Source organism: Panthera tigris, chromosome B4 (assembly GCF_018350195.1).
Source record: "Panthera tigris isolate Pti1 chromosome B4, P.tigris_Pti1_mat1.1, whole genome shotgun sequence".
In the NCBI taxonomy this organism is placed as follows: domain Eukaryota; kingdom Metazoa; phylum Chordata; class Mammalia; order Carnivora; family Felidae; genus Panthera; species Panthera tigris.
Genome location: NC_056666.1, coordinates 77,198,249 through 77,212,911, shown reverse-complemented (window position 1 = coordinate 77,212,911; position 14,663 = coordinate 77,198,249). Strand labels below are relative to the sequence as shown.

The window sequence follows — 14,663 nt, the reverse complement described above, 5'->3', positions numbered from 1 at the left end:
GATTCCACAGTGGTCACGTGGGTGGAGGGTAGGAAGTATGGGCAGGAGGGAAGGGTTTTTTGTTTTGTTTTGTTTTGTTTTGTTTTTTATGCTGATTTCAGGAAATATCTCAGAGGAGGCTCTGAGTAGTCTGGTTTGGGTACTATGCCTAACCCTAACCCAAACACTGTGGCCAAAGGATCACAGGTTCACTGTTGGTGCTGGGGAGTGAGTTGGGCCTCATTTGAATTTTATGGACTAAGAATCAAAGGGAGGTAGTCCCCTGATGATATGCTAGACAAAGAAGGTGTGGTCCTTTACACTTGACTGTCCCAATCCCTGTGTGTCTTTGTGCTTAGTCAAGCTTCCCAATCTCTCCTGAGTTTGGTCAGGAGTCAACTTCCACAGACTAACATTTTTGTGCTCAGCAGGCAGCCCCGGGTTCCAAAGCTGTCATCAGGCTCCATGCAGCTCCTGACATCAGATTTGGGTGTATTCTTAGGGAAACAGCAACACTGACTAAGCAGTGGGATTCCTAGAGTTTGCCCATAAGTCAGGCTTCACCCTGAGTGAAGCCCGCTTCCCTTGTCTACCCGGAGACAGAGTCCACGATGGCAGGCCCTGGACAGAAATGGGAACTCTGTCCAACATGTGGTTGTACAGCTTGTGTCCTGACACAGTTCTGCACTGGCCCAGAGGAAGGGGGAATTTTTCACAATTCATACAGCTTTTAAGAATTCACCAGGCTCCTTCCAGGCTAATAAGCACCTGTATACAACATAGGTACAGATAAGGAGTGCTTGCACCAAGGGTGATACAGGAAGAATTTCAAGGCTTGGACTTAGACCCGAGCGACATGGCTCAAGTAGCAGAATGATTGCTTTATGAGATATCTTTGTTGTTCCTGGGTATGACGTGGCAGAGGTAGAAAGGTAACGAACTCACAGTCCTGTGCTGTCTGGTCTGGCCAACATCTTGCTCCCCATTGACTGCTGACACCTCCAAACTCTGGAGTGAGGTGTTTCTCTGGGAATTGACACAAGAGGCCGTGGGGAGTGGCAGCCACCCAGCTGGATGTACCTTTGTCTCATTTCCCTCCTGTGCACTGCTTTCAGCTGCTTTAGGAGTAAACCAAAATGAAAGAACTTTGAGCAGGATCCAAGTGGTCATTCTCGCCCACTCTCAATCCCAGACCAGACTTCATGGGTCAGTCAAGCTCATGGAGCTGCAAGGCTCCTACTGAAACTCTGAAAATGAGTAAATAAAACTTTCAGGTGGAGTTATAGTCACCTACCAAGAAAGCCACACCTTGGCTCCACTGACTGTCCTACTCAGGCTTGAGTGGCCCCAGCAGATTTAGTAGAGTTCAATGGCTCTCCTTCGGTGGGGAGAGAGGAGTGGCCTGGCGTGCCTGTGTTGTTGTTGTTGTTGTTGTTGTTGTTGTTGTTGTTGTTGAACACAGAGTGTTTATCATCTCTGAGCAAGTAAGCGATTTGTAAATATTATCTCATCTAAATTTCACAGCAGACCCTTATCATCTCTGAGGTTAAACAACTTGCCCACATTACAGAACCACCAGCAACTGAGGGACTTCATGCAGTCACTCTCTGTCTCCTTGAATTGGGGGTAGTTCTATCAGCCCCTCCCCGCCACCCAGCCCCATATACCGAGCTGTGCCTCTCCCATAGCATCTAGCCATGGGATAACCCAGGTGAAGTGACTTGGCTCCTCTAGATCATTCCCTGGACTCGAACTCTCTGCTTCCAAAGGCGAGAAGTGCCTGAGCCGCAGTTCCAGAATGGACTCCTCTACAAGGTCTCAGAGAAGCCGCTCACACGGGCAGCAGGCTACAGTTCCCATTCAGACATGACTTTGTGAGCCATTGGGGCTCTGAGGTCCTTTGACTCCCCAAGTAGGATTGTTTCCCCCGTTGCATTATGGGTTCTGTAGATAATTCTAGTTTTCGTAGACTCAAGGCAAAATCTTAAAGCCCACAGAGGATGTCTAGGTCTAGCCCACAGAGGAGGTCCTGGGGCTGGTGCCCCCAGTTTTCCCTTTGATCCAGTCAGCCCACTGGGTTCTCTCATATCAGAGACACCAGGGAGGGATGGACCCCGTGAACAGCATCAGCTCCAGCTCAACAGTGTCAACAGGGACCCCGGTTCTGTTGTCCCTCTGCTCCACCCTGACATTGTGTGGCCTTTAGTCTCAGGTAGGCTTCTGAGGGGCTGTCTTATTCTTGAATCTGTTTTTTCAAAAGGAATGAGAGCTTTCTCAGAGGTTCCCAGCAGATACTCTTCTTTGCCCATCCCTGGCAAGGAGAATGGGACCACAGGGTTGAGCTTAGATTAATCACCAAGGGACCAATAAATGCCAAGGGGTAAACTGCCCAGACCACTCTAGGTATTATGATTGATAAGAAACATATATGGGGGGGGGGGGCACCTGGATGGCTCAGTCGGTTAAGTGTCTGACTCTTGATTTCAGCTCAGGTCATGATCTCACAGTTCATGAGTTCGAGCCCCACATTGGGCTAGGTGCTGACGGTGTGGAGCCTGCTTGGAATTCTCTCTCTCTCTCTCTCTCTCTCTCTCTCTCTCTCTCCCCCCCTCCCCCACTCGTGAGCATGCTCTCTAAATAAATAAATAAATAAATAAATAAAGTTTAAAAAAAAAAGAAAGGAAAAATAGATATATTTGGTCTTCACCCATGGTTCCTGGCTCACAGCTCCTAAAACCCTTGCCATTTCGGGAAGTGTTGAGAGCTTAAAGGTGTCTCTTGTGTAATGCTAATGAGGTGACTTTTGCACTGCACCTAAAGATGGGGGCTAGTTGCCAGGGGAGCCAACCATGTGATCAGAGGGTTGGAACTTTCGGTCCTACCTTGTGACCTCCAGGGAGGGGGGATGGGCTGGAGGTTGAATCATTTCGCCAATGGTCAATGATTTAATCAACCCTGCCTGTATCATGAAGCCTCCATAAAATCCCAGAAGGACAAGGTTCATAGAGCTTCCAGGTTGGTGAACGCACAATTTGGGAAGAGTGGTGTGCCTGGAAAGGGCTTGGAAGTTCCACACCTCTTCCCACATCCCTTGCCCTATGCAACTCTTCCTTCTGGCTATCCCCAAGTTATATCCTTTTACAATAATCAAGTAATCTAGCAAGTGAAATGTTTCTGAGTTCTGTGAGCCATTCTAGCAAGTTAATCAAAGCCAGAAAGGGGGTCTTGGGAACTCTGATTTATAACCAGTCCATCAGAAGCACAGGTAACAACACAGGCTTGCAACTGGCTTCTGAAGTGGAGGAGGGGGGCAGTCTTATAAGATGGAACCACTAACCTGCGAATCTGATACTGTCACTGTCTTCAGAACTGACTTGAATTGTAGGATACCCAGCAGGTGTCTGAGAACAACTTGTTGGTGGGAGGAAGCCTACACACACGCACACACACGCACGCACGCACGCACGGACACACACACACACACGCCCATGCAGGTACGAGCGTATGTTGGAAGTGGGGCCAAGAACTTAATTTACCTTGAAACTTAGCACCTGTGGGTTCAGCAAGATATCAAATGCCAAGACAGGATAACAACGTCACAGAGTCCATCAGGGCCCTAAAACTCCCTCCCCAGCTCCCTGCAGGGGGCCCGCTGCCTCTATGCTTGAGGCATCCTTGTTTTGTACCTGCTAAGTCACTGGGTTTGGTTAAGCCTGGAATAGTTTTCCATGAACCTCTTAGAACAGCTGAACCCCAGGCTATTTTAAGTCTTGATCATTCATAAGTGAAGCCAGTATCTTTTCAAAGTTTGAGTTCACCCCTTATTGTGGCAAAACGCCTGTCACCTCTTACTGTAGTCTGGCAGAATGCGCATATATCAAGGCACCTCTTCAGGCCCGTCTTCTTTAGTAGAAGATATGAAGAAGTGCATTCCTGTTCCTCTCTGAGGTTCTGCAAGAATAATCGTGTCGTGTAGGTAAACGAGCTAATCTACATCCCAGATCATTTTTTACCATGGAGTGGTTAAAGGGATCAGGAGTCCCTGAGATGTTCTGGAGCATCCCTTCAAGTTGATAAAACACCACGGACCAGTAAGAATATGTGGGTTTTTTTCCCCCCCTCACTAAGCATGGATTTTTCTTATACCATTCCCCACTAAATACCAACCCCCTCTCTGGCAATAGGTCCCACCTCTAAGAAAACCCATGCACATTCCCACTGTGTCCAACTGTTCTACCCACTTACCACTGTGGGGAGTTCATAGGGCCTCACTGATAATCAGTAGCTCTTCAACGAGTTTCTGGAAATCTTTAATTTTAAACAATAAAATCTACTTTCACCTGCTCTCAGCAAACATGACCGCCACTCTTTCACGGAGAAAGAAAAGGTTATTCTAGTTTAGGGCTGCCTTTTCAGGCTCTGCTCTTGATCTCGGGGTGTTTAGAAATCACTGAGATCAAAGCCCTCCGGATTTATCCACAGGTCCAAACCCAGAAGGGGGTGGAGGGGTGGGACCTGGCCCTCTGTGGCCTCTGCCTACTCTATTTACCACACCTGGGAAGGAAGGACCACTTTGTACCTACACACTGCCTTTGGAGAGCGCTACATTTCATGAAGGCTGGATTTAAAAATCAGACATCTGGTAGCTGGGAGAGCCAGAATTCAACCCAGTTCTCGCTCCAAAACTGTTTCCACCTTGCCGATCTTATATGCTGTTGGTATGTCTGTCTAATAGAAACCCCCAGAGAATCCGTTAAAAAGCAGAGCCACAAAGAGAGCTCAGTAAGCTGACTTCTTTTAATAACAACTTTAACCATTTCAGACAATATAGTGAAACAATTTACTAGTTAAGGTAACTGCTACAATCAAGGTGACTCCCTCTCTGGGCTACATCTCTGGAAGGAATCAAAAGGAACTGGTAACAGTGGCTGCCTCTGGGGAGCAAACCTAAGCGACCAGGAATGGAGTAGGAGGGAAACTCACACCTCACTATTCAATATCTGATTGTTGTGCCATATGAATGTGTAACCTATTGAAAATCAAAATTCCACAGGATTAATAAGCAGTGAGCCAAAAAGTGCAGGGCACCTGGCTGGCTCAGTCAGAAGCGCATATGACTCTTGATCTCAGGGTAGTAAGTTCGAGCTGCACATTGGGTGTAAAGATTACTAAAAAAAAAAAAAATAATAATAATAATAAAAAAAAAACTTTTTTAAAAGTTCAGGATATTAAAAAGACACTAGGGGGCACCCAGGTGACTCAGTCGGTTAAGCGCCGGATTCTTGATTTTGGCTCAGATCATGATCTTACCATCGTGAGATCGAGCCCTGCATCCAGGGCTCTGCACTGAGTGTGGAGCCTGCTTGAGATTCATTCCCTCCCTCTCTCTCTCTCTCTCTCTCTCTCTCTCTCTCTCTCAAATAAAATAATAAAAAATATATATCATGTCCTTTTATTTTTTAAAAAATAAAAATAAAAGGACATTAGAACTACTGTTGAATTGGGGCACCTGAGTGGCTCAGTCAGTTGAGCATCAGACTCTTGATTTCGGCTCACGTCACATCGGGCTCTTTTCCGACAGCGTGGAGCCTGCTTGAGATTCTCTCTCTCCCTCTCTCCTTGTCTCTCTCTCTCTCTCTCTCTCTCTCACACACACACACACACACAAAATAAATAAATAAACATTTAAAAAAACTACTGTTGAGTTATTCTATCACCTCTCAATCATTTTCAACCTAAAACAATATTAAACAACATTCAGATGATATCAGATAGCATTTCAACCCTCTCCAATGAAATTTACTGTTTTTTCAAATGTTTAAGAAGATAGGAACCTCTTCTATCTTTTCGGAATAGATTAACAAAGATTTTGCTGTCACCTGGGGGACAGTTTATTATTCCTTTTATTATTTTTCCCTCTGGGTAAAATGACTGTCAGGCTAAGATCCAATTACCTCTGTCTCAGAAGGTTCAATGCGCATCTCTCTCTCTCTCTCTTTTTTTTTTTTTTTAGGAAAGCTATTAAACAATAAGATATCATTAACTTGGGGCAGAAAATGTTCTCACAGCAAAACCTTGTGAGCATTTAGATGCTTTATTCTTTGCAATTATTAAAGTTCTCTTTTGCCAAAGGTCCACATAAGATAGATCCTGGGCATCTTGAGTGCTTTTTTTGTTTTAATATAATTTATTGTCAGATTGGTTTCCATACAACATTTAGTGCTTTTAAGGAGAAGCCCTTGTGTGATGTAACCAGAAGAGTCCACAGTCACCCTTCACCAATCCCATGTGATTTTCCAAGAGAGGAAAAATTACTCATTGAATGATAGAAGGAGGCTTCTGTTATACAGCAGACAAACTGACCAAGCGTTTCCTGCAGTAGGTAATATTTACAACAGCATCCAAAATATAAAATACCAAGAGATTGGGGCACCTGGGTGGCTAAGTCAGTTGAGCATCTGACTCTTGATTTTGGCTCGGGTCATGATCTCACGGTTCATGAGACTGAGCCCCAGGTCAGGCTCTGCACTGACAGCAAGGAGCCTGCTTGGAATTCTCTCTCTCTCTCTCTCTCTCTCTCTGCCCCTCCCCTGCTCCTGCTCTGTCTCTCTCTGTCTCTCAAAAATAAATAAATGTTTAAAAAAAAAACTTTTTTAAACCAGGTTCCACAGAGGAAGAAGATGCCAGCCAGTTCTGCCATAAACGGGGCAGAGGCCTAGAAGGCTGGGCCTAAACCTGTGACCAGCCATACTTTCCAGTGGATTCTCCATACTCACCCGATGTCCGCAGTCTCACCTCATGCATAACCACTATATTAGGTTCTCTGGAGACACAAGATATACAGAGAGAGAGAGAGATTTCTTTTAAGGAATTGGCTCACGTAGTTGTGGGGACTGGCAAGTCAGAAACTGGCAGGGCAGGCCAGCAGGCTGGAGACTCAGGCAAATTTTCTATGCTGTAGACTTCAAAGTTTTGGTTTTTTTTTTTAAGTTTATTTATTTATTTTGAGAGAGGGAAAATGCAAATGGGGGAGAGGCGGAGAGAGAGGGAGAGAGAAAGAGAGAGAGAGAGAGAGAGAGAGAGAGACTCCCAAGCAGGAGCCTGATGCGGGGCTGGAACTCATGAAACTCAAGATCATGACCTGAAGTCAGATGCTTCCCGGATTGAGCCACCTGGGCATCCAAAAAAAAATCTTTTTAAATGTATATGAGGTACACCTTTTCTTTTTGCCTCAGGCTTCTATACGGCCCAGCAGGTCACTATCATTTATTTTAAATTGATACTTCGGGGCACCCCCAAGATGTCAGCTGATCACTCTTCTGTCGCGAGCCCTGCACCAAACTCATTGGAATTGTGGCGCTGCTGCCTATCAGAAGTCAGTTCAAACAACCCACTGCTAGAGAGACAAAAGGATATAGATATGACGGACGAAGCCATCTATTGCTTGGAGGCCATGTCTTCTTCAGAGACCGTGAGATTAGAATGAGGCTGACAGAAACTTGGTATACAGAACTCTACATTTTGGAGCATCTTGGTGTCTCAAGGAACCCGAAAAATGCGATTCCAAAAGCCACGGTGAGAGAGAAACGCACACCCTGGGAATCTCTAGTCTTCCCATGCCTGGAAACCCGGTCTTCCACTTAATGCAGCTTATGCCAAACTTGTCAACAAAGGGGAAGGGGAAGTGATGAGGGCCCACGTATAGCAGCTAAGGCAAGAGACTGGACTCTGGCTCTGAGACGCCGAGAAAGGTTTTGACCTTCAGGATGATAAACCCGGCAAGTGGTGGACCTGCTTTGTAAAGACACAGCTCCTAAACAAAGAGTCTTTCAGGCTCTTGAGTCTGGGCAGACGCTGCCTCCACAGCCGGGGGCAGCATTTGAGGGCAGATGTACACGGCTCTTGGCCTTTATTTGATAAAGGGTTATACAGAGACAAGGGAGTGTGTCTTTACCTCAAGAGCTCTTTATTATAAAGAATTTGGGTGAGGGAGGGAAGAATGGGCTGTTGAAAGATAATTTGAAGTGTTCTGCAATATTAAGCTGGTGCTTAATAAGAATATATAATTAGGGGCGCCTGGGTGGCTCAGTCGGTTAAGCACCTGACTTCCGCTCAGGTCAGGATCTCATGGTTTGTGGATTTGAGCGCCATGTTGGGCTGTGTGCTGATGGCTCAGAGCCCGGAGCCTGCTGCAGATTCTGTCCCTCCCTCTCTCTCTGTCCCTCCCCCACTCACACTTTGTCTCTCTCTCTCTCTCAAAAATAAAATAAACATTTAAAAATTAAAAAAAAAAAAACATAATTACAAAAAATTTCCAGGGGCGTCTGGGTGGCTCAGTCGGTTAAGTGTCTGACATTGGCTCAGGTCACGATCTCGCGGTTCATGAGTTTGAGCCCCGCACTGGGCTCCACGCTGACAGTGCTTGGGATTCTCTCTTTCCCTCTCGTTCTCTACCCCTCCCCCACTCGCTCTCTCTCTCTCTTAAAATAAATAAACAGAAAAAATAGAAACTTTCTAACATTTCAAAAAACCATTGTTGATACTTTGTTCAAGATAAGTTTTTTGCACTAATTTGGGTGTATTAAAATATCATATTAAATATTACTCGATTAACTGAGGTTTGATGTCCCCTTCAACTTTGCACCTAAGGCAAATACCTCACTCACCTTACCCTAGTACCCATTTTACAGATAAGGAAATTGAGGTACCCAGAGGTGAGTGAACTATAGCACATGAGGGATTGTGGCAGAACTTGGGACAGCTCTGCCTGGGATCCTAGAACGTTTCTGGCCTTGCGTGTTTCTCTTTGGGGCGTGGAAATGAGACGAGAAGGAGGAAGGGGAATATGGGGAGAGAAGATAAAGAAACAGATGTAACAGAAGAACCAAATTATCATGCTTTCACATCAGTTATCTGCTCAAGCTTTACAGCAATGTTGGGCATCATTAACCCCACTTCTACCTGCCTGGCAAAGTCATGGCAGCTTCCTCTGTAACCCTGGCCTGCAAAGTGCAGCCAGCACCTGCCCTAATGGGCAAGTCTCGGTCATTCTGCCCCACCTAGAGGTGGGCATCCCCCTCACCGAGGACTACATGTGGAAGGAAGACACCTGATAAGGGCCAGAGCCGATGTCCTGTCAGCTGCCCTTGTCTCGCTTGCTTCAACCGATCTGCTCTCCACCACATTTCCTGCCTTCTGGGGGGAATCCCCAAAGCACAATAATGTAAAAAGCAAAACTCAGAACGCCCAGAAACAGAATCTAAAATGACCGAGAAATAAAAACAAGACTGTGAGAAAATAATGAAATTCACAGGATTTCTTGAGGAGCAAGGAATTCAGACCTGTTCTACAGAAGAGCTTAGTGATGGGGAAGAGTGGATGACTATGCAGAGGTGATTTCTGGAGAGGACTAAAGGTCTAAGGAGGGGAAAAAATGTCGCTTGCACCGCATACCTTTTTATAGTGCTTGAAAAAAAATTTTTAACCACATGCCTATGTAAGTTCAATTAAAGAAAACTTGTTTTCTTGGGGCGCCTGGGTGGCTCGGTTGGTTAAGCGTCAGACTCTTGACTTTGGCTCAGGTCATGATCTCACAGTTGTGAATGGGAGCCCCGCGTTGGACTCTGTGCTGACAGTGTGGAATCGGCTTGGGATTCTCTGTCTCCCCCTCTCTCTGCCCCTCCCCTGCTTGTGTTCTCTCTCTCTCTCTCTCTCTCTCACACACAAAATAAATAAATGAGCATTTTTAAAAAAGAAAAAAGAACACTGTTTTCTTAAGCGGCTGCAACCAGTGGCTGGCTGAGGTCACGGTCACCATTCTGCAGCGGCTCACCTCCAGACCTTCCTGACCTCCACACCATCCTTCCAGCTAGGAGAGAATAGCTCAGTGTATGACACATCAGGGGTGGGTCACGTATCCTGCAGACTACATGCACCTCCAAATTAGGCAGCTAATTATTCTAAGGACTCAAAGTCATATCTGAAATTTGAGTCAGCTGAAGTAAAATGGGATGAGTAATTTGCTTCTGGAATGCGGTGCACACGACGCAGACTGATGAGGCTTCCTTGAGAAGCCCGACACCACCCTCTCGGGAACTCCTGGTTAGGGTTAGTGGTTGTGACTCTGCCATGACTTGGGGGAAGAACGGAGGCCGTGAGTCCAGCCGAGCCTATCACCCTCAGGTCAAGTTGAGTCCCGACTAAAGCCCAAGGGCCGGGCCAGGATCACACAACCCCAAGGGTCCCAGAGCAGAGTTAGAGGAACCCCAAAGACCGAAGGGTCAGATGGTACAGGACTGTCTAGCCCCAGAAAGCACAAATGAGGGACGATAGCCCACAGTCTTTCACAGGAGATGCCATTCATCTGAGTAAGACACCTGTCGAATAAGGTAAGTGACAAGAATGGTAGCCGCTGGAGGGGTGGGACTTCCAGCCCTGAGGGTCTGTAAAGAATCAAAGTAAATTCTGTAGAAGATCTGTCTTCAGGGGCGCCTGGGTGGCTCAGTCGGTTGAGGGGCCGAAGTCGGCTCAGGTCATGATCTCACGGTTGGTGGATTCGAGCCCCACATTGGACTCTGTGCTGACAGCTCAGATCCTGGAGCCTGCTTCGGATTCTGTGTCTCCCTCTCTCTCTGACCCTCCCCCGTTCATGCTCTGTCGCTCTCTGTCTCAAAAATAAATAAATGTTAAAAAAAAAAAAATTAAAAAAAAAAAAAAAAGACGATCTGTCTTCAGAAGCTTATACCCCAGGGTCTAATGTGAAAGCAAGGGAGTTGGGGATGGGAGGGCCTGGAGTTAGGAGAGAGGGGACCATGCCAAGAGTGAATGGGTGCCTCCCTTTTCGCCTCCTTTGGGGAAGTCCATCCTTCATGGTCCCTTGATCTAGTGTTCCTGGGCAAGGTCTTCTCCAGCCTCCACTGGCCTCATCTCCTCTCTCCAGACTCCATCACCCAAAAACCTCCGGCCTCCTTCTGAATAACTCAATTGTGCCTCGGGGGTCCCAGATTTGAAAACAAGATTACTTCCCTCAGGTGCACCGTGGATCCCCAAGGGGCTTCCCTGCCCTTCCCAGTTCTTGTTGAGAGCAGTCTTCGTGCTCAGATTTACCCCCTTGTGTACACGATGGCTCCCAGGTCTTACAGGCTTAGAAACACAAATGCATTTAAACACTCAGACAAGGGGCGCCTGGGTGGCTCAGTTGGTTGGGCGACCCGACTTCGGCTCAAGTCCGGACCTCGGGGTTCGTGGGTTCGAGCACCCCATCAGGCTCCGTCCGGACAGTTGGAGCCTGGAGCCTGCTTCAGATTCTGTGTCTCCCTCTCTCTCTGCCCTTCCCTTGCTTACACTCTGCCTCTTTCCCTCTCTCATTCTCAAAGATAAATAAACATTAAAAAAAAATAAACAAACACTCGAACAAAAAGAAAACCAGAATTAGTGGTCCAAGTTTCTACCATAGAAAATTTCCAAATTACTAGCTATTTGTGGTCATCCACGTTACTTCTCTATTACTGAGATAAAGGACCCAAAAGATGACATCACAGGACCGTACAGCTGGAGGGAAATTCTGGGGCAGCCCCAGGCTAAGGCAGGGGGATTCAGAGCCTGTGCTTCGGAACCGAATGTATTGATTCTAATTCTAGCCCTCCCCCTGCTTGCTCAGTGGGTCTCAAAGTTGAGCATGCACCAAAATTACCTGGCGGACTTTTAAAAACGCAAGTTGCCGGGCCCCATCCCCCAGAGTTTCCTATTATTTAGGTCTGGGGTGGGACCCAACAATCTACGTCTCTAACAACTTATCGGAGGATGCTGATGCTGCAGCTCCGGAAACCACACTTAGGGCAGCACTCTAGCTGTGGGATCAGCCGCGTCCCGTGTACATTCTGGCTCATAACCTTCGCGCTCGCTGGGATTGGGGTTGACTCGAGAGCTGGCGTCAGAAGCCCCGAGCGCTGTTCGCGGCCCACAGTTAACACCTGCAGTCGTCGGGGGATGGAGGGGAGGAGTCATGTGCCCGAGACCACCCCGCCAATGAGAAGCAAACCTGGGACGGAGCCCCGGGGCTTCCCGCCGCCCGGCCGCGTTCTGGCCCTCCGGCGCCGCCGCCTCTGAGCGCTGAGCGCTCTGAGCCGGCGCGCCGCACGTTGCGGTTCCCTGCGCACACTGCTCCGCGCCGCCGGCGGTTCGGCTTAATGCCTGTCGTCTTCGGAGTCTTCGGAGCCACTAGGACCCTCCGATCTTTCTCGGCGCCGAGAGCCTGGCCGCGGGGACGGTACCCCTGGGTGGGCTGAGACCAGGAGAAGCTGGAGAAGCTTCTAGCAGCGGCGGGGCGGGGGCGGGGGAAGCCTGGGGGAGGGGGCGCGCCCCAGCGGGCCGCCGGCCTCCCGGCCGCCCGCAGCAGAGCTCCGGGCGCTGCGGGTGGCCGCCTGCACCTAGCCCGGGAGCGGCGGGAAGTGCGCGCCCCAGCGGCCGTGCAGGGCCCGCCCCGGCCCCGCCCTCCAGGACGTCCCGTCGGGAAACCCGCGAGCCACACCGCCGAGCGGCTGCGGCTCTCCCTCCGCGCGCCAGGTAAGTGGCAGAAGCTGCCGGCGACCCTCGCAGGCCCTCGCGATAGACGACTCCCCCCCCCCCCCCCGCCCCCTCCGCCGGGCCTGGAACTCAGAGCTCTCTCGCTGCTCGGGACTTTCCCCCAGTCGGACTGGCTTCTGCCAGGTCCTTGCTCCCCACCTCCCTCCTCCGCCGACCTTCTCCTTCACCACTTCCTCCTCGCCACCCCCAGTAGTGAAATGAAGGGGTTGGGCCAGACGGGTCCTCGTCCGTGGTGGCGGCCTCTAGCTCCTCCCTCGGTACGACCCCCCCCCCCCCACCTCCGCGCCTCGCTTAAAGAGGAGTGGGGTGGGAGAGGGACGAGCCACAGCAGCCCCTCCGGGGTTCTACAGCCTTTTCCCTTTACCCATCCACGTCCGCGTATTCTTTCCGTCCCCCTTCTTCCCAGAGTGGGACACCCCACGTGCTCCACCTCGGAAATCTTTCAGAGAGGCATCCTCCTGCCAGCGCCACCTTGCTCCTGAGTAGAGGTGGGGTCTCAGATGTCCTCTCTCTGGAGTCTTGGGCCTTTGGGGAGTGGGAGCTGTGTGGTTTTTATGGGAAGGGAGTCTGATGGGTGTTCATGACTGTGACTGTCCCCAACTTCCCTATTTCCCCGTCACTTGTTCCGACAAGCCCCAGGCCAACTGAAAGGAGGAACAGTTTGTTACTTGCCCCCAAAGCTAGTCACCCCAGACCCTGACTTCTGCGGAGGGTAGGATGGGCTGTCCTGTGCCTATGGAGGAAGGGGGGGTTCATTTTACCAGCAAAGCTTAAAACAGACCCACTCTATTGGCTACGGTCCCAGGAAAGGTTTTAATGCTGCCCCTCCAGACCCACAGATGCAGTTCACAGGCACTGGGTGAGGTTAATAACTCTGGACACACCAAAGAACCTGGGGCTCATTTTACCAGAGATGTGTGTGCACTACACAGGCCCTATTCACCTCTCCAACACAGGAGCCTCATCCCCTACCCCTCCTAGGAAGGGTAAAAAGGATGAGACAGGCAAATTCATGCCATGGATAGTACAAGGTAAGGTGAGGGGGTTGAAATAGACTTTGGTTCAAATTATCCTGCAGAAGCCAGTATCCTTGCAGGTACTTCCCTAGTTCCTCAACAGTTCCTTCCTGTTCTTCAACCATTAGACACACGGAAAGAACAAGAGCAAACTACTTTCAGGGGTATCAGGACAGAAAGGACAGGACTGTCAAAGACAGAAGAGCTCATCTGGAGCCGGTAGAACCGTGAAGGATATTGAGCTGCCCAAGATGGCCTGGTCCTTGGTAATCACTGCTCAGGACAGCAGACACCCACCCACAGCAGCATGGAGGAACATCACGGCTGATAAGGGGAGGCACGGATGCATGCTGGATGCCCTCTGAGATCAGAAACGTCTTAGCCCACGTTCAGGTGGGAGATAAACGAACAGGAGATATGACCACAGTCTTAGTCCAGTTAACCATTGCCTAGAACCGAAGTCAGGAATGGGAGGGGGCAGCTAACCCTAGGACCAGGGGTCTCCCTGTGCAGGGAGGCAGTAGGTATCGTGGATCCAGGCGGCTGACTCAGCTCTGTCTCTAATTTAGCTGCCTAACTCTGGCCAAGTCACATAAACACTCCCTGGGTGGGGAGCAAATGAGAAGGTGTATGTGAAAGTGCTTTGGCGAAGCTCCAAGCACCAGCCAAGTGGGAGGCAGTGCGGGGTCATGGTGAAGACAGTGGGCTTTGGAGATGTGGGACTGAGTGCAAACCCTGCCTCTGCCCCTTCCTTGCTGTGTGACCTTGGTCAAGTTACTTAACCTCCCTGTGCTTCAGTTTCGTTCTGTGTAAAATGGAAAAGATAACTGTCCCTTGACTTGACGTGGTAAGCGGTGATATTAAAATGGTGGTGGTATTGCCCTTAGCCTCCTCTGGCTCATGCAGACCTCGCCAGCCCTGGAAGTGAAGCTGAGGATCAGAGAGGGTGTCCGTACACCAGAGGGACCCAATGAATGGCCGTGCCAAAGACTTGGGTGAACTTGGCTCTTCATCCAGCCCTCTGGCCCACTCTGAGAAAGCCCAAAATGTCCGTTCTCGTTCAATGGGAATGAGAGTGAGGGT

At 49.2% G+C, this 14,663-nt stretch overlaps 1 protein-coding gene and 1 pseudogene across 3 annotated transcripts in view; both read left to right on the top strand.

Moving 5' to 3' along the window:
• The first annotated feature begins 7,293 nt into the window (after window positions 1-7,293).
• Window positions 7,294-8,069, top strand: LOC102965727 (annotated as a pseudogene).
• Window positions 8,070-12,386: 4,317 nt separating this feature from the next.
• Window positions 12,387-14,663, top strand: part of GALNT6 (polypeptide N-acetylgalactosaminyltransferase 6) — a 35,832-nt gene continuing 33,555 nt past the window's right edge. The window contains exon 1 of one of the 3 annotated variants that reach the window (XM_042992317.1): window positions 12,387-12,543. The gene's annotated coding sequence lies outside the window, so the exon portion shown is untranslated. The remainder of the gene's footprint in view (window positions 12,544-14,663) is intronic. The other 2 variants (XM_042992318.1, XM_042992313.1) reach the window with 2 other exon arrangements.